This window comes from Lissotriton vulgaris, unplaced genomic scaffold, assembly GCF_964263255.1.
Source record: "Lissotriton vulgaris unplaced genomic scaffold, aLisVul1.2 SCAFFOLD_811, whole genome shotgun sequence".
Lineage (NCBI taxonomy): Eukaryota > Metazoa > Chordata > Amphibia > Caudata > Salamandridae > Lissotriton > Lissotriton vulgaris.
The window spans coordinates 2,166-23,916 of NW_028252708.1; the positions used below are offsets into that span (position 1 = coordinate 2,166).

Genomic DNA, 21,751 nt, shown 5'->3' on the forward strand with positions numbered 1-21,751 from the left:
GGTGGGAGAGGAAAAGACAGCCAATAGGAAACAAGCGACTTGCCAGTGACCCCCCGGCTCTGTTAGCCGCCCTGGATACGTATGAGTGTCCGATGACCCACACTCTTTTGTATTCTGTGAATTAGAACAGAAGCACTTATTGCAGTATTATACCTCAAATTATACTCTGTTTTCTCTTTTAACTGCACACTTGTCACTTTTCCTCTTGTGCACTTTTGACTACCTCATGTATTTTTTTGTTGTTCACAATTTTTACTACCTCAAGTATTTTGTTTGCTCACAATTGTCACTATTACCTTTACTACCTCATGTATTTTTGGTTGCTCACAATTTTTACTACCTCATGTTTTTGTTTGCTCACAATTGTCACTATTACCTTATGTAACGTAACGTATGCTTTTGTAATCTGCTCTTTTGTAATGTTTCTCATTATGTTTCATTTCTGTTCCTAATGTGAAGCGCTCTGACGCCCTCGGGTAAAGTCCGCGCTATATAAAAATGCATAAATAAAATAACAAGCATTGGAAATGCAATAGGTCTCGCACCATTAGAGTTAGTGCTTTTAGAATTGTTTATGGGTTTTTTTTGTAAATGTTTAGCATTTTTGTTTCCTGTAGCCAATGCTAAAGAATTACAAATAAAAAAAGCCATAAACATTTCTTAAAGCTCTAACTGAAATGGTCTGAGACCTATTGCACTGTGTGAGGGTGAGGGGTTGAGGGTGAGTGAGGGTGAGGGTGGGTGAGGGTGAGTGAGGGTGAGGGGTTGAGGGTGAGTGAGGGTTAGCGCGGGACAATCTCCCGGGTCCCAAAACAAGCTGAATGCTGGTATTATGGGGCCAGCCGTCTTATCGGGTGGTACTGGATGTTGTTTGGGAGCTGCAGTAGGCGGTGTGAGGATACTGGATGGAGGAGAGGGGAGGGAAGAGAGGGGAGGGGGGAGGAGAAATGCGACACGGCGGGAAGGGGAGGGGGCGGAGCGGGTAAAACAAGACGGACGTGCACGCGCTTTTAAGCTCAATGCGCATGCGCATTGAGCTTAAAAGTCACGGGCACTGCAAGGAATCGCCACGATTCCTTGCAGTGGATAAAGAGTGGATAAGCCCCCATAGCCTCGCTTGCTCGATGCGCATCGACAGGCGAGACCTAAAAACACTTTGCGGCAGATTTACAAGGCTCTTGCGCCACTTTTACGTCATTTTTACCATGGGGGAAAATGACGCAAAAGTGGCGCAAGGGGCTTGTAAATCTGCCCCTTTGTTCCTACAGAGGCGGGGCACGGGTAAGCAATGCGTATGCTTTCTTTAAATTAGAACACTGCGTTCAACGTTACTTACAAAGTTGCTATCATTTCTTATTACAACAAACACATCATGATGATTATTAACATTTCTTATTACAACCAACATATCATGATGATTAATGTACCCGGAACGTATCTGACAGGTACGTACGCGCACAGCAAAAACATTACTGAAATATGTTATTTAAAAACGTGGTGTAACTATTGCCTAAATCATTGGTACTTGTTGCGTCTGCCTAGGAAGGAGAAAAGAATGAGCCAACATGGGTGGCATAGTACTGGCCAGTGTTAGAAATGGCGAAATAGAAGTGCAGGTAACAGCTTGTTTTTTGTAAAGTATAGGTACTCTACAATTAAAATTATTATGATTCTCATGAGAAGTGCAGCTACTCTTTCTCTGAAAATAAAAAAGTAACCGCACTCAGTACCAGACAGACAGTACCCTTTAAAGCAGTGGTACTGGCCACTTAATCTAGCTCAGTTGGTTATAATCCTGGGTGCAGCTGTGTTCACCATCTGAGCTGAACAGCAAGGTACACACGTGCCGCAGTTACAATGAAATAAACCGGCACAAACACGCTTCTCAGAAAATGTCCATTTTTTGCAACTGATTCGGGATTTCTAAAAAAGTAGGCTGAGGCAAGATAGACAAAACATATGGAAGGAATTGTGTCTGGATTCGAGGAGTGTGTGGTGAAAATATGTTCGAGGTCCGTGCGAGTATTATTTAAATAGCTCCCATATTGGCTTGCACATATTGCTTTAAAGAATTAAAGGCCACCTCTTCTCCCCCGCCCCCCCCCGCCAGCATACAACTTTAAATTCGGCATACACATTTAAATTAAGATTCCAACTTTAAATTCCTTTTCAATAGTTTGTGAGCATTGGTGATAGTAGTTAAACATGCTGAACGTACCTCCGTGGTGAGCAGAGCCCCGGATGTCCCTCTCTCTGCCTGCGTTACTCGACTGTGTGGCGCGAGCTCCACTGATGGGCTTTTAAGCTTGTTAGCAGGATGCTCAGAGCTGACATGTGGGTCAGTTTTCCCTTTTTAGCAGGACGGGTCATTATGATTCAGTGCTCGGCTTTTTTTCTTGCTTCTTTTTTTAAGTCATTGACATTTTTCTTTTACGAGGCTCTCAGTCGAGTCTAGTTAAGACTCCCTATTTTGAGGTGAATTTATTTGCCTATTGTTGCCAGAAAGCATAACGATGGCCGAGCATGATTGCCCTGCCCCGGGGTGAGGTGTGCCTGTGACCGGTGTCCTAGATACGGGACCCACCGCGTGGGTCAACTAGTGGGACTATATGCAGCATGCTACCACAGTGGATGCTTAAGAGAGAGAATATTCTGGAATGTCAGAGGGAATTTCGGGAAAGGAAAGGCTGTCTGTTTTTATTTTCGTATTGCCGATACGATTTCCATCTGAGTTGCTCTGCTGCTAAGTGTGCTCGAAGTCCCTCCCTCCCCAACATCTTACAGATGTGTGTGCTGGCTGTAGGGGTGGCAAGTGAAAAAAAAGCGAAAGAGAAAGCAGGGTAACCTGACCCAGGAGGGGGGAGGAGGGAGGAGAAATGCGTCTCGGCCGGAGCAGGGGGAGCGGGCTTTGGAATGTAATTCACACGGCCGGCCGTGAAAGCCTTTGATGCGGCAGGGGAAATGCGAGACGGCGGGAAGGGGAGGGGGCGGAGCGGGTATACCAAGACGGACGTGCACGCGCTTTTAAGCTCAATGCGCATGCGCATTGAGCTTAAAAGTCACGGGCACTGCAAGGAAGTTGGGGAAAGAGTGGATAAGTCCCAATACTCTCGCTTGCTCGATGCGCATCGACAGGCGAGACCTAAAAATAAAATAAAGCGAAGGAGAGAGACAATAAAGCCATCCAATGGCGACAGTGGGCGGGCTGACACTGTAAGTGGTTGGTGTCTCCAGATCTCAAAGTCAAGCCTGACCCCAGCACCTTCTCTACGGTGGCCGAGAAGGGACACGCTGCTGTAGCCCGAGCCACGGCGCCGCAAATGACCCCGCCCTGACCTCTGCACGCCCCTGCAGCTTCCGTACCTGAGGAGGGGGCGCGGTTCCGGTCCCGGCCGCGGAGGGGGGCTCACTTCTGCCTGGCGTCTGATGTACACCCGGAAGTGACTCGCCGCGGAGCCAGCCAGCGTGCCCTCACTGCAGGAAGTGACGATGCGGTTAAGGGAGTCTCACAGCCAATCAGCGCCAGTCAGGCTTGTGAGGACCGTCCCAGTGGCCAATCACAAGCGGATCAAAGTAGAAATCTTTTTGTTTCCAAGATGACAGCCCGAATGCTCACGTGCCAACATTTCAATACAGGAAGATTGAGAAAAACAAATAGAGAAAATGTATTGTCCCCATTGACTAACAATAAAACTGAAGCAATTTCGGACGGGAGGTAACTAAAATAAAGCCCTGTGTCTTTAAAACATCTAGTCTGTTGACATGTAATGCAGATGAGGTCATCATCCCTGGCCAGCCAATCACGTGACTGTTCACGCTAAGGCTTAGAGGCACTGTAATAACAAATGTGCCTTGAAGGTATAATAAAATAGTCTCGGCCAATGAGAGGGCTCAAAGCAAGCTGCCTCATTGAACAGCCAATTAACAGCAAGCCGATCCCCGCAGCCAATCTGAAACAACAAATGAGTCAACGGAGCCTGCCATCGTGGACTACATGACAACATTCTGCCCATCCAATCCTCGCGCAGCTGTCTTTCCATGCCTCGGACTGGCCATGTGTCGGCGCCCCTGATTGGCCGAGAGCCCTCGGTGGCACTCGGCCCGTCCCTGCCCCAGTCAGTGGGAGTTGCCCGGGGCAGTGAGCGGAGTGCGGCGGGTGCAGCGGGACCGGTGCTGAAGGACGAGAGCCCGGGACCCGTCACAGCAGGTGAGAGCCGAGCCGTGCCGAGCCAGGCCGGGGGGAGGGGAGCGGGGCGGGACACTGCTGCCCCGGAGCCCGTCTCTGCCGCCCGGGGGCCTGACGGGCCTCAGGGGACCGGGGGGGGGGGGGTGCTAACCGGGACACTGTGATAGAGCCCCCCCCCCCCCAACCCCTCAGGTGACTGGCAGGGGGCCCCCAGGGGACAGCTGTCGAGCTCTGACCGTTTTTATCAACAACGCTTTGCATTCTGGGACTTGTAGTTTACAAAGGAAAGCTGTGTCAACGGGCGAGCAGGGCTGTGACGCCCCCTAATGGACGCTGCCAGTGAAAAGAATCGGACAACCAGCTGGAAAGCCAGTATTTACAGAGGTTTCCAGCTCGTTCTCCCTGCCAGCGTGTGATGGAGCCGTTCGTGTTGGCAGGTGTGGCATAGAGGGTTCATGTTCCTGCTGCGAGGACACCGTGTGCATGCAGATGAGCATTTTGTGTAGATAGCTCAGCTTTTGTCGCTTCTTTTGGTACTTGGAGTTTATTAGAATCCTTCTGATGCAGCACAGGGAGCTGTGGACTGGAATCAAAGAGCTGCATGCACATTAAGAGCCTTGTTGTTTGTTCTCCTCAACCTTTCATTATTGCTATTTAGTTAAAAGGGTTTCTCTGGGAAGCAATACAGTTGTATTAGTATGAAAGTCAAATTATTGTGGCATGTTTATGGAGCTGATTTACGAACATTTTGCACGTGCGTGCATCACCAAAGTGACAGAAGCCTGGTGCAAAGTGTTGTTTTGAGGTATACCTTTCAGAGCAAATCCTGAATTGCACAGGACATTAGACCTAAAGTGGTACTATGCACTAGTTTACATGGTTGGCACTCACCCATGGATGTTGATGATATTCCCTTCTAACTTTGCTAGAAAGGGATAGACGTAAAATAAAATAAAATAGCCTCCTTGAAGCAGGTGTGAAGCTGGAGAAAAGATGTATTTTCTCAAACTTTGCATCTGTGCTCACCGTACAGCACTCGTACAAAGTGGTACACCTTGTCAAAGAATGGAATTTTGTGCTGGAATGGTACCCTTCCAATATAAAACCTTCGTTGGGCCTCCCACAAACGCCCTTGCACTATAATGCAAGGGTGTGTGTTTTGACACAAGGCAGAGTGGCTCGAAGAAAAAGATATCCTATCTACAATGCAGTACGGCTTTACTAGAGGAAAGGGAACAATTGAACAAGGTTTAAATCTTGCCCTTATTATGTCAAAATATGTTCATGCCAAAAAGGTTAATTTGTACATAACATATGTAGATCTCAGTTCTGCTTTCGATTGTGTGAGGCATGACACCCTGTGGCAGATCTTAGAAGATATCGGTCTAGATAGCAGGATCATAATCTTTATCAAAGAACTCTACTCGGGGGCTGGTGCACGGGTGAGGTTCGGCAAGGGAGGCGAATGTTCGGATTTCTTCCCTATCCGTAGAGGAGTAAGGCAGGGGTGCATTCTTGCACCCCTGCTTTTTAATCTGTACATAAATGATGTGGGAACCTTGCTATCAGAAAAGTATAATCACTATCCAGTGATTAAAGGAAAACCCATACCCATACTCCTTTACACCGACGATGCGGCTATCTTGTCACAGACTAAGAGAGGCCTGCAAAACGCAGTAAATACATTCTCTGAGTACATGAATAAGAGGGGTTTATCTATAAATGTGTCCAAGACTTTCACCATGTCCTGTGGCCCACGGAAACTCAGAGCTCCATGTAATATAAATTTGGATAATAAGTGTGTTGAATTAGCAGACATTTTCTGTTATCTTGGGGTTCATATGGACAGACAAGGTAATTGGAAACCAGCAGTGAAAGCAAGAGCGTTGGCATTCACTAAAGCAACGGGAGCTCTCCTCAACTTTGCGAAGAAGATTGGATCAAGGCCACCAAGGGAACTTTTACAAATTTATAAATCTAAATGTCTTTCCATTGGCACGTATGGGGCTGGGTTATGGGGGATACAGTCTGTGGAAATCATCCAACGAATAGAGAACAAATTCTTAAGGTATGTCTTGGCAGTGCCGCCCAGCACATCAATATATGTCCTGCATGCAGAATTGGCCATACAACATATCTCTGATACCATTAAGATGGCACCAATCTTATTGTGGCATAACATCTGGACCAACCCTGCCACAAATCTCAACAGAGCGGTAGCAGAGGACTGCCTGCAGTGCTGCGGGGTAAAAAACATCATGTGGCTTAATTATGTTAAGAGTCTGTGCTTTGAGATCGGCTGTCCAGAATATTTCTCTAACCCAGCCACCATGGACTCTATCTCCAGATCCGCGCTAAAGAAAATACTGACTGACTGAACATTGTGAATCAAACAGATGGAAAACCCAAAGGGTCAAGATGTCAGTCAGAAATCACGATGAAGTGACACTACATAGAAACATCCAGTTGTACCTTACTGTTGACCAACCCTTTTTTTATCGTAGAATATTAACATCTTTCCGATTTGAAACATTTTTCAGACTTATTACTCTTCCAAGGTGTAACGACTGGTCCAAAGCTAAACTAATTTGCCCCTGTGATAAGCTGTCAGTCCAATCCAATATTCACTGCACTTTATATTGCACTTTATACGCACTTCCAAGGCAACAAATATTACGGCCCCTTTTGTTAAAGTGGGGCATAAGAAAATCGAGAGAAGCCTATAATAAATTGCGATCCCTGGAAGATTACTATACAATTAATACTGTAATGATGTATTTAAGAGCAATATTGAAATCCAGACGGGACATTACGCTAGAATAAGTAACGTTATATTGATGATACAACGGTTCTGCTCGAGGTTATGCTCTATTTATTATTGAATACATAATTCCCACATGTCGTTCCAATTTTAGCATATACATGGATTTTTTATACTGTTTTTGTAACAAGAATTAGTTTTTCTGCTTTCCTGATTGTATGTATGCTTTTATGAATTGTTTTTAACATTTCGAATAAAGCTTTTGAACTGAACTGAACACAAGGCAGACAAATATATACCACAACTAGAAACGAGAGCAACGGCACCATCTAAGTAGATATGTTGCTGTGGTGCTCTCTGCTTTTCAAGCAACGCAGCTTTGGTTACTGCGCTTCATATAAACATTGTTATTCTGCCCCTTTTGTTTCTCCAGTCCAAGCACTCTTAAAATATAATGCCTGTCGGTATGGATGACGTGCGACTCCTAGACCTAATTGTACTAAGTAACATTTCCTATACATTGATTTACGCACTTGTATGACTCATTGTCTCTGTTTAAGATGTTTGTGATGTAGACTATCAGAGCGCTTTACATGGGGGTAAGTAGCACTGTGAAATAAATGTGTGCATGGGGCTAAGGAGTTATGAGGGGCACCATTGGAGGGTGGTAAGGAGTGAGGAAAGAGGTCATTGTGGTGCCCCTACAAAGACTGTCGCTCCAGGTGCCACTTTAGCTAAAGCCTGCTCTGCTTTTGTGCTACTCCCTGGCAGATCACTGTTGATACTTTGGAGGTGTTTACTTATGTTTTCCGCCAGCGTGTGTTCAGTTCGAGTGCCAGAGTTTTATGTCTGCGAGTCATACCGTGTCTTGTATTTTTCACTGTACTACTGTCTGAAAATTGTTGATAAAGGTATTGCTGGTAGAGCACAGTTTGATGGACTGCTGGAGGTGAGCGCACTTGGACCCACTGCAGGTTTACCTGAGACAACAAGCGTGTTTCACATAAACCCTCAGGTAGCCTTCTGCTGGCCTTGGAATCTGTGTCTACAGACCCTGACTGCTTTTACATCGGTGCTATTTAAACAAGACTGGTTTCTAACTTGTTTGTAATGAGAGGAATCACAGACCGCACAAATGGATCATGGGAAGGGAACATAAGGACCCTTGTGAGACGGGAGACTTGCTGGAAGTCCTCTCCAATTCCCTTGACACTGTTCTTAAAGTGTGGAAATAGCAAAATAGTATGGAGCAACACTTGGGGCTCTTCTAGGGAATAGCTTTTCAAATTTTCAAATATCACGCAAGAAGACCCCTGAAACAGATCAGTAACAGCTATTAACGCCTTCTATGGCAGATGGACTATTCATCCAGTAAAAGATGTAACCATGGACAGCCAGACCAACCCAATTAGTGTCAGACGTGGGAATGGGAGTTAGCAGTGTTTGAAACAGAATGAAAAGTATGATTTGGACTTTCTGCTTGCACACCTTTCACCTTAGGTCCAACTAGGACCTCACCTCTTTTAGGAAAAATTTAAAAACTTTCCTGTTCAACAAATAAGTTGCTTCTCCTGTACTCAGCCCCATGGGCAACACCTGTTGGTTTTCAGCGCTGGGACGCCTCCGGGCAGCTATTCTGCGCTTTATAAAACCCATTTTCATTTCATTTCATTCATTCATTTCACACAGTGCTGAGCGAGACCAGCTATGTATGGTGAGGTTTTCACAGATGGGCGATGCACCCTTCTCCCCTGGTTCTCTGTTCAAATCAAGAACGGGAGGCCATTCAGCCGAGAGACAGATCAATATGTGCTCGCCGTCATCAATAGTAAATTACAACAGGCTCGTCTGGTTCAGTCCCCAGGCCGATACTTCATCAGCTGATTAATCATTTGTATGGGAACTGAATCAGGTGTCACTGCTGTCATTTAAAGGACATCTGTGCTCCTGTAGAATCTTTTGGGACGCTCGAGTACCTTATTCTACCTCTCACTTGGAGCTCATTTGAATCATGAAGTCATGAAAGGGTGACGTGAACCCCATTTGGCACGTAAGGATCTCTGACCACACTGCCACAATCTTGTGAGAGACCATGGGCGCCCTGTTGACCCTGAGAGCTCAACAAGCCTCTGGTGACGAGGATGTATGGGACTGCAGAGAGCTGACTGCACATCTGCGTGAAAGTAATGTTGAGGTTATGTAGCAGTGCAGATCCAGCCAGAATGGCGTGGAGCCACTACCTGAGGTGCAGGTCCGGCCCGAGTGGCGTGGAGCCCTGCCTGACCTTTAGATCCAGCCAGGATGGCGTGGAGCCACTTCCTGAGGGGCAGGTCCGGCCAGGATGGTGTGGAGCCTTGCCTGAGGTGCAGATCCGGCCAGAGTGGCGTGGAGCCACTGCCTGGGGTGCAGGTCCGGACAGAATGGCGTTGAGCCACTGCCTGAGGTGCAGGTCCGGCCAGAGTTGCGTGGAACCACTTCCTGAGGTGCAGGTCCGGCCAGAGTGGCGTGGAGCCACTGCCTGAGGTGCAGGTCCGGCCAGAGTGGCATGGAGCCACTGCCTGAGGTGCAGGTCCACCAGGATGGCGTGGAGCCACCGTCTGAAATTCAGATCCAACCAGGATGGCGTGGAGCCACCACCTGAGGTTCAGATCCAGCCAGAATGGCGTGGAGCCGCTGCCTCAGATGCAGGTTCAGGTGTAGAGTCGCTGCCTGAGGTGCAGGTCCGGCCAGGATGGTGTAGTCACTGCCTGAGGTGCAGGTTCAGGTGTAGAGTCACTACCTGATGTGCAGGTCCGGCCAGGATGGCGTGGAGCCACTGCTTGAGGTGAAGGACCGGCCAGAATGGTGTGGAGCCACCACCTGAGGTTCAGATCCAGCCAGAATGGCGTAGAGCCACTGCCTGAAGTGCAGTTCTGGCCAGAATGGCGTGGAGTCACTGCCTGAGGTGCAGGTCCGGCCAGAATGGTGTGGAGCCACCACCTGAGGTTCAGATCCAGCCAGAATGGCGTAGAGCCACTGCCTGAAGTGCAGTTCTGGCCAGAATGGCGTGGAGCCACTTCCTGAGGTGCAGATCCAGCCAGGATTGCGTGGAGCCACTGCCTAAGGTGCAGGTCCAGACGTAGAGCTGCCTGGCGCCAGAGCATCTCTATGCCCTTTGATTTCAAGCATTGGTTCTTGAAAGCCTCTTTTTAAAGCCAGGCAGGGAGCCCCATAGTTTGTATGGGGTATCTGTCTCCAGTTGTGTTCTGCCTTGAGCTAGCACATTCTCAGAGTTTGCACGCACCACACCTTGGAGGTGAGCTGCTGCGAGCGCATAGTGCATTCGGTGAGAGAGTGAGAGAAGCCCAGGATGCTGGGGTTTGTCTGATATGAAGGTGCTCTGGCTCATGGGGACCAGACATGTATTGGCTGTTGGAGGGCTGCCATCCCTAACAGGCGACGCCTCGTTTGAGCTTCTTTTGGTGCTAGTGTGAGGACCAAGTCTGAGCCTGGAGACAGACTCCAAAGCATCTGTTGATGCTTATCCTCGGATACACTTGCTTCTCCTGACTGCGCTCCTTGCTTGCATTAAGGGATTCATCAGTCGTGGAGGACTGAACCCACCACTTCCATGCAGGAACATTTCACAGCCAGCCCATGCAAGCCATGCTTGCGGCAGCACAAGCCTCATGAACCAGATCCATTCTGACCCGGGATCTCTGTCACTGCTGGCTTGTATCAGGGTGGCGCCTCCTGGCTTGGGAGCTCTCAGGCCCGCCCTGCCAGTTTTGCCTGTTTTTATTAAAGGTATTTATACCTAGGTCCGGAGAGCAGAGGAGCACTCTAGCTAGCCCCAGGAGACACAGCCAACATGTGAAGAAAGGTAGGCATGTTAACAGTAAAAAGTCAAGTTAATATAAGTGGACCATGCAAAAGAAAAGACATTGTGGGCCATCTATTGCAGTGATAGCAGCGGACGAGGAGACGCACGTCCAGAGAGAGCGTCTCAAATGAGAGATGTTTGTAGTGTTCACCCTAGTATCTGAGGGTGTCACACGAGTGATCGGCCAGAGGCGTCAAACAGACGGGAGCACATCAGTACAGTAAGACTGGAATAGATCCTTAATTATTGCCAATGAAACACTTGTGAACTTTTTATGCTGAATTTATTCACTGTTGTTTCCAGTAGGCCACCATTAAAAATGAAGACCAATAATAACAAACATTTACAATGCAATGGTCTCGGCTTTGTTACACACACACACAGACAGAGCCACACACAGACAGAGCCACACACACAGCCAGAGCCGCACACACACACAGACAGAGCCGCACACACACACAGACAGAGCCGCACACACACACAGACAGAGCCGCACACACACACAGACAGAGCCGCACACACACAGACAGAGCCGCACACACACACAGACAGAGCCGCACACACACACAGACAGAGCCGCACACACACAGACAGAGCCGCACACACACAGACAGAGCCGCACACACACGGACCGAGCCGCGCACACACGGACCGAGCCCCGCACACACACGGACCGAGCCGCGCACACACGGACCGAGCCGCGCACACACGGACCGAGCCGCGCACACACGGACCGAGCCGCGCACACACGGACCGAGCCGCGCACACACGGACCGAGCCGCGCACACACGGACCGAGCCGCGCACACACGGACCGAGCCGCGCACACACGGACCGAGCCGCGCACACACGGACCGAGCCGCGCACACACGGACCGAGCCGCGCACACACGGACCGAGCCGCGCACACACGGACCGAGCCGCGCGCACACGGACCGAGCCGCGCGCACACGGACCGAGCCGCGCACACACGGACCGAGCCGCGCACACACGGACCGAGCCGCGCACACACGGACCGAGCCGCACACACACGGACCGAGCCGCACACACACAGACCGACACACATAGCCACATACACACATACACACATAGCCACACACACATAGCCACATACACACATAGCCACATAGCCACACACACACACACACAGAGCCACACACACACAGATAGAGCCACACACACACTCAGAGCCACACACACACACACAGATAGAGCCACACACACACTCAGAGCCACACACACACTCAGAGCCACACACACACACACAGATAGAGCCGCACACACACAGACAGAGCCGCACACACACAGACAGAGCCGCACACACACAGACAGAGCCGCACACACACAGACAGAGCCGCACACACACACAGACAGAGCCGCACACACACAGACAGAGCCGCACACACACAGACAGAGCCGCACACACACGGACAGAGCCGCACACACACGGACAGAGCCGCACACACACGGACAGAGCCGCACACACACGGACAGAGCCGCACACACACGGACAGAGCCGCACACACACGGACAGAGCCGCACACACACGGACAGAGCCGCACACACACGGACCGAGCCGCACACACACAGACAGAGCCGCACACACACAGACAGAGCCGCACACACAAGGACCGAGCCGCACACACAAGGACCGAGCCGCACACACACGGACCGAGCCGCGCACACACGGACCGAGCCGCGCACACACGGACCGAGCCGCGCACACACGGACCGAGCCGCGCACACACGGACCGAGCCGCGCACACACGGACCGAGCCGCGCACACACGGACCGAGCCGCGCACACACGGACCGAGCCGCGCACACACGGACCGAGCCGCGCACACACACGGACCGAGCCGCGCACACACGGACCGAGCCGCGCACACACGGACCGAGCCGCGCACACACGGACCGAGCCGCGCACACACGGACCGAGCCGCGCACACACGGACCGAGCCGCGCACACACGGACCGAGCCGCGCACACACGGACCGAGCCGCGCACACACGGACCGAGCCGCGCACACACGGACCGAGCCGCGCACACACGGACCGAGACGCGCACACACGGACCGAGACGCGCACACACGGACCGAGCTGCGCACACACGGACCGAGCCGCGCACACACGGACCGAGCCGCACACACACAGACCGACACACATAGCCACATACACACATACACACATAGCCACACACACATAGCCACATAGCCACACACACATAGCCACATACACACATAGCCACATAGCCACACACACACACACACACACACAGAGCCACACACACACAGATAGAGCCACACACACACTCAGAGCCACACACACACACACAGATAGAGCCACACACACACTCAGAGCCACACACACAGACAGAGCCGCACACACACAGACAGAGCCGCACACACACACAGACAGAGCCGCACACACACGGACAGAGCCGCACACACACGGACAGAGGCGCACACACACGGACAGAGCCGCACACACACGGACCGAGCCGCGCACACACGGACCGAGCCGCGCACACACGGACCGAGCCGCGCACACACGGACCGAGCCGCGCACACACGGACCGAGCCGCGCACACACGGACCGAGCCGCGCACACACGGACCGAGCCGCGCACACACGGACCGAGCCGCGCACACACGGACCGAGCCGCGCACACACGGACCGAGCCGCGCACACACGGACCGAGCCGCACACACACGGACCGAGCCGCACACACACAGACCGACACACATAGCCACATACACACATACACACATAGCCACACACACATAGCCACATAGCCACACACACATAGCCACATAGCCACACACACATAGCCACATAGCCACACACACATAGCCACATAGCCACACACACATAGCCACATAGCCACACACACATAGCCACATACACACATAGCCACATAGCCACACACACACACACACAGAGCCACACACACACAGATAGAGCCACACACACACTCAGAGCCACACACACACACACAGATAGAGCCACACACACACTCAGAGCCACACACACACTCAGAGCCACACACACACACACAGATAGAGCCACACACACACTCAGAGCCACACACACACTCGGACAGAGCCACACACAGACTCACACACTAGCCAGCACACCGCATACCAAGCACAACTCTATAAGAACAGTTGTGAAGTCCTTCATTAAATTAAGCAACACAGAAACACAACGTGACACACTCTTTCTCTCTATAACTTAAAGCCAGAGAACAATTCTTGACAGAACATTCTGAATCTTATTCAATATAAATTCAACACAATATTAAGGCACACCCACCTCAGCAACCGCTGTGGAGGCAAGTGACTCACAAACACGAACAACTCATTAGGCACAACACCACACACCTCCATCTCAAAGAGACAGAACCACACACACATGTGTAACACCCCTCATCCACCGCACTCAGACACCGGCAGTGCACCCATTGTACTGCCTCCTGCCAGGGACGGACATCTCACCGGTGTGGGGTGTGTCTACACAACCAGCAAAGCCCAGGGCCACACCTTCCCAACACCAACATCACACACTGCAGCTCCGTGAACAAGCCAAGGCATAATTGACACTCCCACAGACAAGTTTGCATACTACTTGTCACAATACCCCATGCTTGTGACAGGCAAGTGAGCCCCGAGATCCCAAGCAAGTGGCTTTCCTTTTATGAACAACACTCTAAAATTACTACTCTATATGAAGGCAATTACAATACTCAGTGGGGATGTGAGCTCCTCTCCCCCTCCATCCCCCCCCAAGACTAGGGGTTTTTGATTTAGAATTAGGTGTTCGCAGAACTCGCCTAACAAGGGAAAGTCAGGTGATGCCCTGTTGAAATCAAGCCCACTAATGGCATAGTACAACCAATGTAAGTGAAGTGTATGTGTGTGACGTGAACCTCGCTTGAGAGCAGCGGTTTACACAGCCTCTGGGAAGATACAAGGTAATCTCCCCGGGAGTATTTTGCACTTCGTTCACAAATCTTTAGATTTTCATCTACTAACTTACTCTAAATAAGACGGCCCATTTCTCTGCAAGAAAATACGTACTATGCTGGTCCATTACCAGTTATGGCTGCGTATAAAAACAAACCACAAACCTAAGGGGCTGCTAAAAGGCAAAAACCAACACAGACAATTGCAGAGAGAAATTAGCTACCTGCAACCCCTTTTTTTTTTGCGCAAGGATGTCATGTCACTGTGGAGGGAGGGGCACTGCGTGGAGTGCTCACTCCAAAACAGAAGCATTTAATTGAGGGACCTTAAGGAGAGGTAACCTAGAGAGACTGGGTTGGTTTCGAGAATCCTGCGGATCGCACCAGAAGCAACTGAAGTACAAGTGCCCGCCCACTGTGGCCTACAAGCACTATGAGTGGCTGCGCTGAGCTCTTTCACATTAAACATTCACAAACTCCCATTCAAGCTAACTCCCAGCCACCAATGTTAATTGTGTAACAAAAATCGCTTACAAATTGCACTACTGTGGTAGACGTGGGGCTGCTGATGACGACCTGGCACTCGGGGGAGGACATCAAAGGGTCAGGGTCTTCGTGATCCTGGCGGTTCTCTCTGCTCGGAGAGAATGGAACAGAGGATGCCGTAGGCACGTCAAAAGGGATACAATCTGCCAGAGCGTTGCCGACCAAAGTGAGGTCTGCATCCGGCAGCGCACAACCGCTGCACGGCCTGGCGTGGCTCGCTGTAGACACCTCCTTCGCCTGGAAGGTCGTGGTGGGTCCCTCCCTCGGGATGCCCATATCACACTCCACTTCTCCCCTCCCCCTTAACGTCTCCCCGTCACACTGCACCTCCGGACATGGGGACACCGTGCATGGCCCGGGAGCGAGCGGACTTGCAGATGGCCCCTCCTTGGTGGTGGTGGCCTCACTGTGCACACCGTACCCCCCTCCTCCCCCTCAAGATGTCCTCACCGAGCCGGCTGCTTCCTTGCACGCTGCCCCTCCAGGCCCGGGGACGTTGTGCAGGGCGCTCTGCTCGTCGGCCTCCTCCTCAGCCTCTGCCAGTGAACTGAGCTAACCCGGGCGGGGGGCGGAGAAAGGGAAGGCGGAGGGAGGAGGCAGTCCGAAAGCGCGGCCCGGGGCTCACCTGCCGGGTCGGCCGCACCTTGAGGGGCGCAGTAAGAGTGAGGTGCAGGGAGACAGTACCTAGCACAGTGCGCTGCAGCAGGGCTTCTCAAACTGTCCTTCCATAGCCTCGCAATGTCATTTCACTGCAGGGGGGCCTCTAAACGCTATTGCAAAACGTCTTACTGTGGAGCAGTTGGGCCTAAGACCTCGGTAAGTTGACCGGCAGGCAGTGTCTTTTTCCGAATGGGGCTTCTGCGTTATGGAGGACTGGGGCAGGGGAGGAACCAGCGAAAAGCACACCATCTTTCTCCGAGGTCCTGCAAAAATGGATCTCTAAAACGCCCCGTGATTTTCAGACTGGGGGCGTGTTTTTCTTTCTCTCCTCTTCCCATTGGCTTGAATGTAAAATTCCAGCCAATGGGAAGAGGAGAGAAAGAACCTAAAAAACACACCCCTCAATCGGAAAAAGACTGGGCTTAAATGGACAGACGCCCATCTTCTCCAATGGCTGGCCTCCGTTTAGGAAGCCAGCCAATGGAGAAGAGGGGCGGGTTAATACTCCACACTAAGAAACATAAAATCTCGCCAGCGAGACTGCGCAAGCGCAGACTTCGCTAGCCGAGACCTAAAAACAAACCACATGTTTCGTCTCAAAAAGAATTTCTCAAGACTGTGAATTTATAACAGTAGCATACAACATAAACTAACATTAGGGAGAAAAACTGTCCCTACAGAGAGGAGATCAGGGTACCAAAAATTGAGAAGAGAATATGGAGACAAATGAAGTACAGAATATTTATGCTCTAGAAAACGGTGCTGCAGCCAGAGCTGTGGCTGGTTTCAGGCAATGGAAAGTCTCTGCTGGCTCGTAGTTTATGTTCCAGCCTCTCCCGAGGTGTGGCCAATGTCTCGCACTGCTCAGGAAGATCCCGCGCTGTTTTCTCAAAATGTTCACCTTCTCAAGCCTGAGTGTTGCAAGGCCTTTCAAGTCTGCTCACCGGGGTCATGTGGGGGTACATGCTTAGGGACGGTGGTTGGAGCCCTGCTCACAGGCAGCGTGTATGGGTAGTACCCTTGTGGGGCTTTGAGAGGCTTCTAGAGCCCTGCCCACAGGCAGTCTATGGGATAGTACCCTTGGAGGAGGGGGGGAAGTTTGAGAGACTTTCATAACTCTGCCCACAGGCAGCATGTGGGTAGTACCCTTGTGGGGCTTTGAGAGGCTTTTAGAACTCTGCCCACAGGCAGTCTATGGGATAGTACCCTTGGAGGGGGGGGGGGGTTGAGAGACTTTCATACCGCTGCACACAGGCAGCATGTGGGTAGTACCTTTGTGGGGCTTTGAGAGGCTTCTAGAACTCTGCCCACAGGCAGCATGTGGGTAGTACCCTTGTGGGGCTTTGAGGGGCTTCTAGAACTCTGCCCACAGGCAGCATGTGGGTAGTGCCCTTGTGGGGCTTTGAAAGGCTATTAGAACTCTGCCCACAGGCAGCATGTGGGTAGTACCCTTGTGGGGCTTTGAGAGGCTTTTAGAACTCTGCCCACAGGCAGCATGTGGGTAGTACCCTTTTGGGGCTTTGAGAGGCTTTTAGAACTCTGCCCACAGGCAGCATGTGGGTAGTACCCTTGTGGGGCTTTGAGGGGCTTCTAGAACTCTGCCCACAGGCAGCATGTGGGTGGTGCCCTTGTGGGGCTTTGAGAGGCTTCTAGAGCCCGGCCCACAGGCAGCATGTGGGTAGTACCCTTGTGGGGCTTTGAGAGGCTTTTAGAACTCTGCCCACAGGCAGCATGTGGGTAGTACCCTTGTGGGGCTTTGAGAGGCTTCTAGAGCCCGGCCCACAGGCAGCATGTGGGTAGTACCCTTGTGGGGCTTTGAGAGGCTATTAGAACTCTGCCCACAGGCAGCATGTGGGTAGTACCCTTGTGGGGCTTTGAGGGGCTTCTAGAACTCTGCCCACAGGCAGCATGTGGGTAGTACCCTTGTGGGGCTTTGAGAGGCTTCTAGAGCCCGGCCCACAGGCAGCATGTGGGTAGTACCCTTGTGGGGCTTTGAGAGGCTTTTAGAACTCTGCCCACAGGCAGTCTATGGGATAGTACCCTTGGAGGGGGGGGGGTTGAGAGACTTTCATACCGCTGCACACAGGCAGCATGTGGGTAGTACCTTTGTGGGGCTTTGAGAGGCTTCTAGAACTCTGCCCACAGGCAGCATGTGGGTAGTACCCTTGTGGGGCTTTGAGGGGCTTCTAGAACTCTGCCCACAGGCAGCATGTGGGTAGTGCCCTTGTGGGGCTTTGAGAGGCTATTAGAACTCTGCCCACAGGCAGCATGTGGGTAGTACCCTTGTGGGGCTTTGAGAGGCTTTTAGAACTCTGCCCACAGGCAGCATGTGGGTAGTACCCTTGTGGGGCTTTGAGAGGCTTTTAGAACTCTGCCCACAGGCAGCATGTGGGTAGTACCCTTGTGGGGCTTTGAGGGGCTTCTAGAACTCTGCCCACAGGCAGCATGTGGGTGGTGCCCTTGTGGGGCTTTGAGAGGCTTCTAGAGCCCGGCCCACAGGCAGCATGTGGGTAGTACCCTTGTGGGGCTTTGAGAGGCTTTTAGAACTCTGCCCACAGGCAGCATGTGGGTAGTACCCTTGTGGGGCTTTGAGAGGCTTCTAGAGCCCGGCCCACAGGCAGCATGTGGGTAGTACCCTTGTGGGGCTTTGAGAGGCTTCTAGAGCCCGGCCCACAGGCAGCATGTGGGTAGTACCCTTGTGGGGCTTTGAGAGGCTTTTAGAACTCTGCCCACAGGTAGCATGTGGGTAGTACCCTTGTGGGGCTTTGAGGGGCTTCTAGAACTCTGCCCACAGGCAGCATGTGGGTAGTACCCTTGTGGGGCTTTGAGAGGCTTTTAGAACTCTGCCCACAGGCAGCATGTGGGTAGTACCCTTGTGGGGCTTTGAGGGGCTTCTAGAACTCTGCCCAAAGGCAGCATGTGGGTAGTACCCTTGTGCGGCTTTGAGAGGCTTTTAGAACTCTGCCCACAGGCAGCATGTGGGTAGTGCGCTTGTGGGGCTTTGAGGGGCTTTTAGAACTCTGCCCACAGGCATCATGTGGGTAGTACCCTTGTGGGGCTTTGAGATGCTTTTAGAAATCTGCCCACAGGCAGCATGTGGGTAGTACCCTTGTGGGGCTTTGAGAGGCTATTAGAACTCTGCCCACAGGCAGCATGTGGGTAGTACCCTTGTGGGGCTTTGAGAGGCTTCTAGAGCCCGGCCCACAGGCAGCATGTGGGTAGTACCCTTGTGGGGCTTTGAGAGGCTTTTAGAACTCTGCCCACGGGCAGCATGTGGGTAGTACCCTTGTGGGGCTTTGAGGGGCTTCTAGAACTCTGCCCACAGGCAGCATGTGGGTAGTACCCTTGTGGGGCTTTGAGAGGCTTCTAGAGCCCGGCCCACAGGCAGTGTGTGGGAGGTACCCCTGTTGGGTTGGAGAGGCATGTTCTCTTTTTTGGGGTCGAGTGGCTTTCAGAGCCCTGCTCATTGGCAGCATGTGGGTGGAACCCTGGTGGGGGTTTCAGAGGCTTTAAACAGCACTGCTCATAGGCAGCGTGTGGGTAGTACCCCTGTGGGGGGTTGAGAGGCTTCTAGAGCCCTGCCCGCTGGCAGCATGTGGTTGTACCCTTGTGTGTGTGGGGGGTGTGGGTGGTATATTGAGTTTTGAGAGTGGGGCAGTACTGTCGTCTCCAGGCTCGTTCAGCGCGACGGACCGAGGGTTTCAAAGCCTTCAGTTCGTCGTTGAACCAGTGATTGGAGTCGTTCGTCCGTCTGGAGGGGGCCCGCCTAAGTGGGGCGATGGAATCACAGGCTGAGAGTAGCCAGGAGTTGATGGATTTAGCTTGCTCTGAGGAGGGCAGGCCGGAAAGGTCAGGGGTGGATGATGAAAGGGAGGAGGTAAGAGAGGCCATGTCTACTCGACCCCAAGAACGGACCCAGATGTTTTTGGGGGGTGAGGGCTTGGTAGGCGGTCCAAGTTGAGAGGAAAAGGAGATCAATGAGTGATCAGACCAAGGGCAGGGGGAGATAGACAGGGACGCAATCGGGCAGTTCAGAGACCAGATCTGGTCAAGGGTGTGACCTTGAGTGTGGGTAGAGCAGTGGACATGGGAGGTGAAGTTAAGGGAACGTAAAGTTTCAGAGAATTCTTTAGAAGTGGAACATTCAGCTGGGTCGGAGGGCCAGAAGTTGAAATCTCCTAGCACCAAGATGGATGAATTGTTGACTGCTAGGGTGGCCACAAGATCTTGAAATCCGTCGAGAAAGGATGGGGAGGGTTGGGGGGGGGGGCGGTACATAAGTAAACAAGTGAGCGGTACATTATAGAATAGTGAGCGGGCGACTAAGAAGTCGGAAGTGCCTATCGGGGGAAAGCTGAGAGGTTGAAAAGGGAGATCTTTTCGGGCAATCAGAGCGACACCGCCGCCGGATTTACCGGTAGGCCGGTCCGCTCGGAGAGCGTAGTAAGTGTCGGGGAGCGCAGCTAAAAGAATGGGGAGAGAACTGTCACGGAACCAGGTCTCCGTAAGGAATAGGAGATCCGGTTTATGAAAATCGAGTAAAACGGATAGCTCGTGGCAGTGTTTGACGGCAGAGCGCGTGTTGAGGTAGTAAATAGAAAGAGGGGTCAGTCTAAGCCCGGTAGGAGGGACGGGGGTGGGGGAAGGAGGGAGGGGAGGAGGTGATGGGCCAGGGGCCGTAAAGAGCAAGAAGTTGCGCTAATGAGTAAAGTAGAGTACCGGGATAGTGGGGTGGCCAAGGCCCTAGGCGCGGTTAGTCGCGGACGGGCGCAGACGGGCTTGCCTTAGGCGTGCCTTTGGCGCGCATTCGTCGCGCCCGCTGCGCGTCCGGTGATGACACATGGTTTATGGGGGTCAGGGAGGGGGGCGTGGCCTCGATGAGGGGGCGTGGCCTCGGCGCTCGCCAAAGTGGCGTGAGGAAGTGGAAGTGATCGGTAGCCTCCCGCCGCAGCGTTTAGTCGGCTGCGCGGGGAACCGAATCAGCTGGTAAGTGAGTGAGTTTTTAAAAGCAAAACACAGAATAAATCAATCAGTTTTCAATACAAAAGGTTAAAAATTCTAGAGCTCCGCTCCCGGCTTTCCGCCTCAGGAGGACTCGTTAAGACTGGCCAGACGCTTGTAGTCAGCGTCTTATAGTGCGCGCTGGAAAGTGGGCGTGGCCTCGGCACTCGCCAAAGTGGCTTGAGGGAGTGGAAGTGATCGGTAGCCTCCCGCCGCACTGTTGACTGTAGGGAGTGTGTCGATGAGCACTGTTAGTCGTAGTGGAATGTACTAAGCAAAGTTAGCAATAGGGGATGTTTCATTGGGCGTTGTTAGCTGGAAGGGAATGTACCATTGAGTAGTCCTAGCTGTATGGGGTGTCCCGATGGGCTCTATTGGCGGTAGTGGAATGTATAATATATCATTGTTCGCTGTAGGGGGATGTATTAATGAGTTCACATACCTGTAATGAAGTGTACTATTGGGCATTGTTAGCTGTAATGGAATGTGCGATTGAGCCTTGTTGGCTGTAATGGAATTACCATTGAGTGGTGTTAGCTGTGATGGAATGTACCATTTAATGGTGTTGGTTGTAATGGAATGTACCATTGAATGGTGTTAGCTGTAATGGATTGTACCATTGAGCAGTGTTGGCTGTGTTGGAATGTACCATTGAGCAGTGTTGGCTGTAATGGAATGTACCACTGAGCGGTGTTGGCTTTAATGCAATGTACCATTGAGCTTTGTTGGCTGTAATGGAATGTACCATTGAGTGGTGTTGAGACTCTGCAGCCCTT

General features: G+C 51.8%; 1 protein-coding gene across 1 annotated transcript in view; it reads left to right on the plus strand.

The window, feature by feature from the left end:
* The first annotated feature begins 4,118 nt into the window (after nt 1–4,118).
* The window catches only part of LOC147662067 (kinesin light chain 1-like), a 427,072-nt gene continuing 409,439 nt past the window's right edge, over nt 4,119–21,751 (plus strand). The window contains exon 1 of the transcript XR_015305983.1: nt 4,119–4,207. The gene's annotated coding sequence lies outside the window, so the exon portion shown is untranslated. The remainder of the gene's footprint in view (nt 4,208–21,751) is intronic.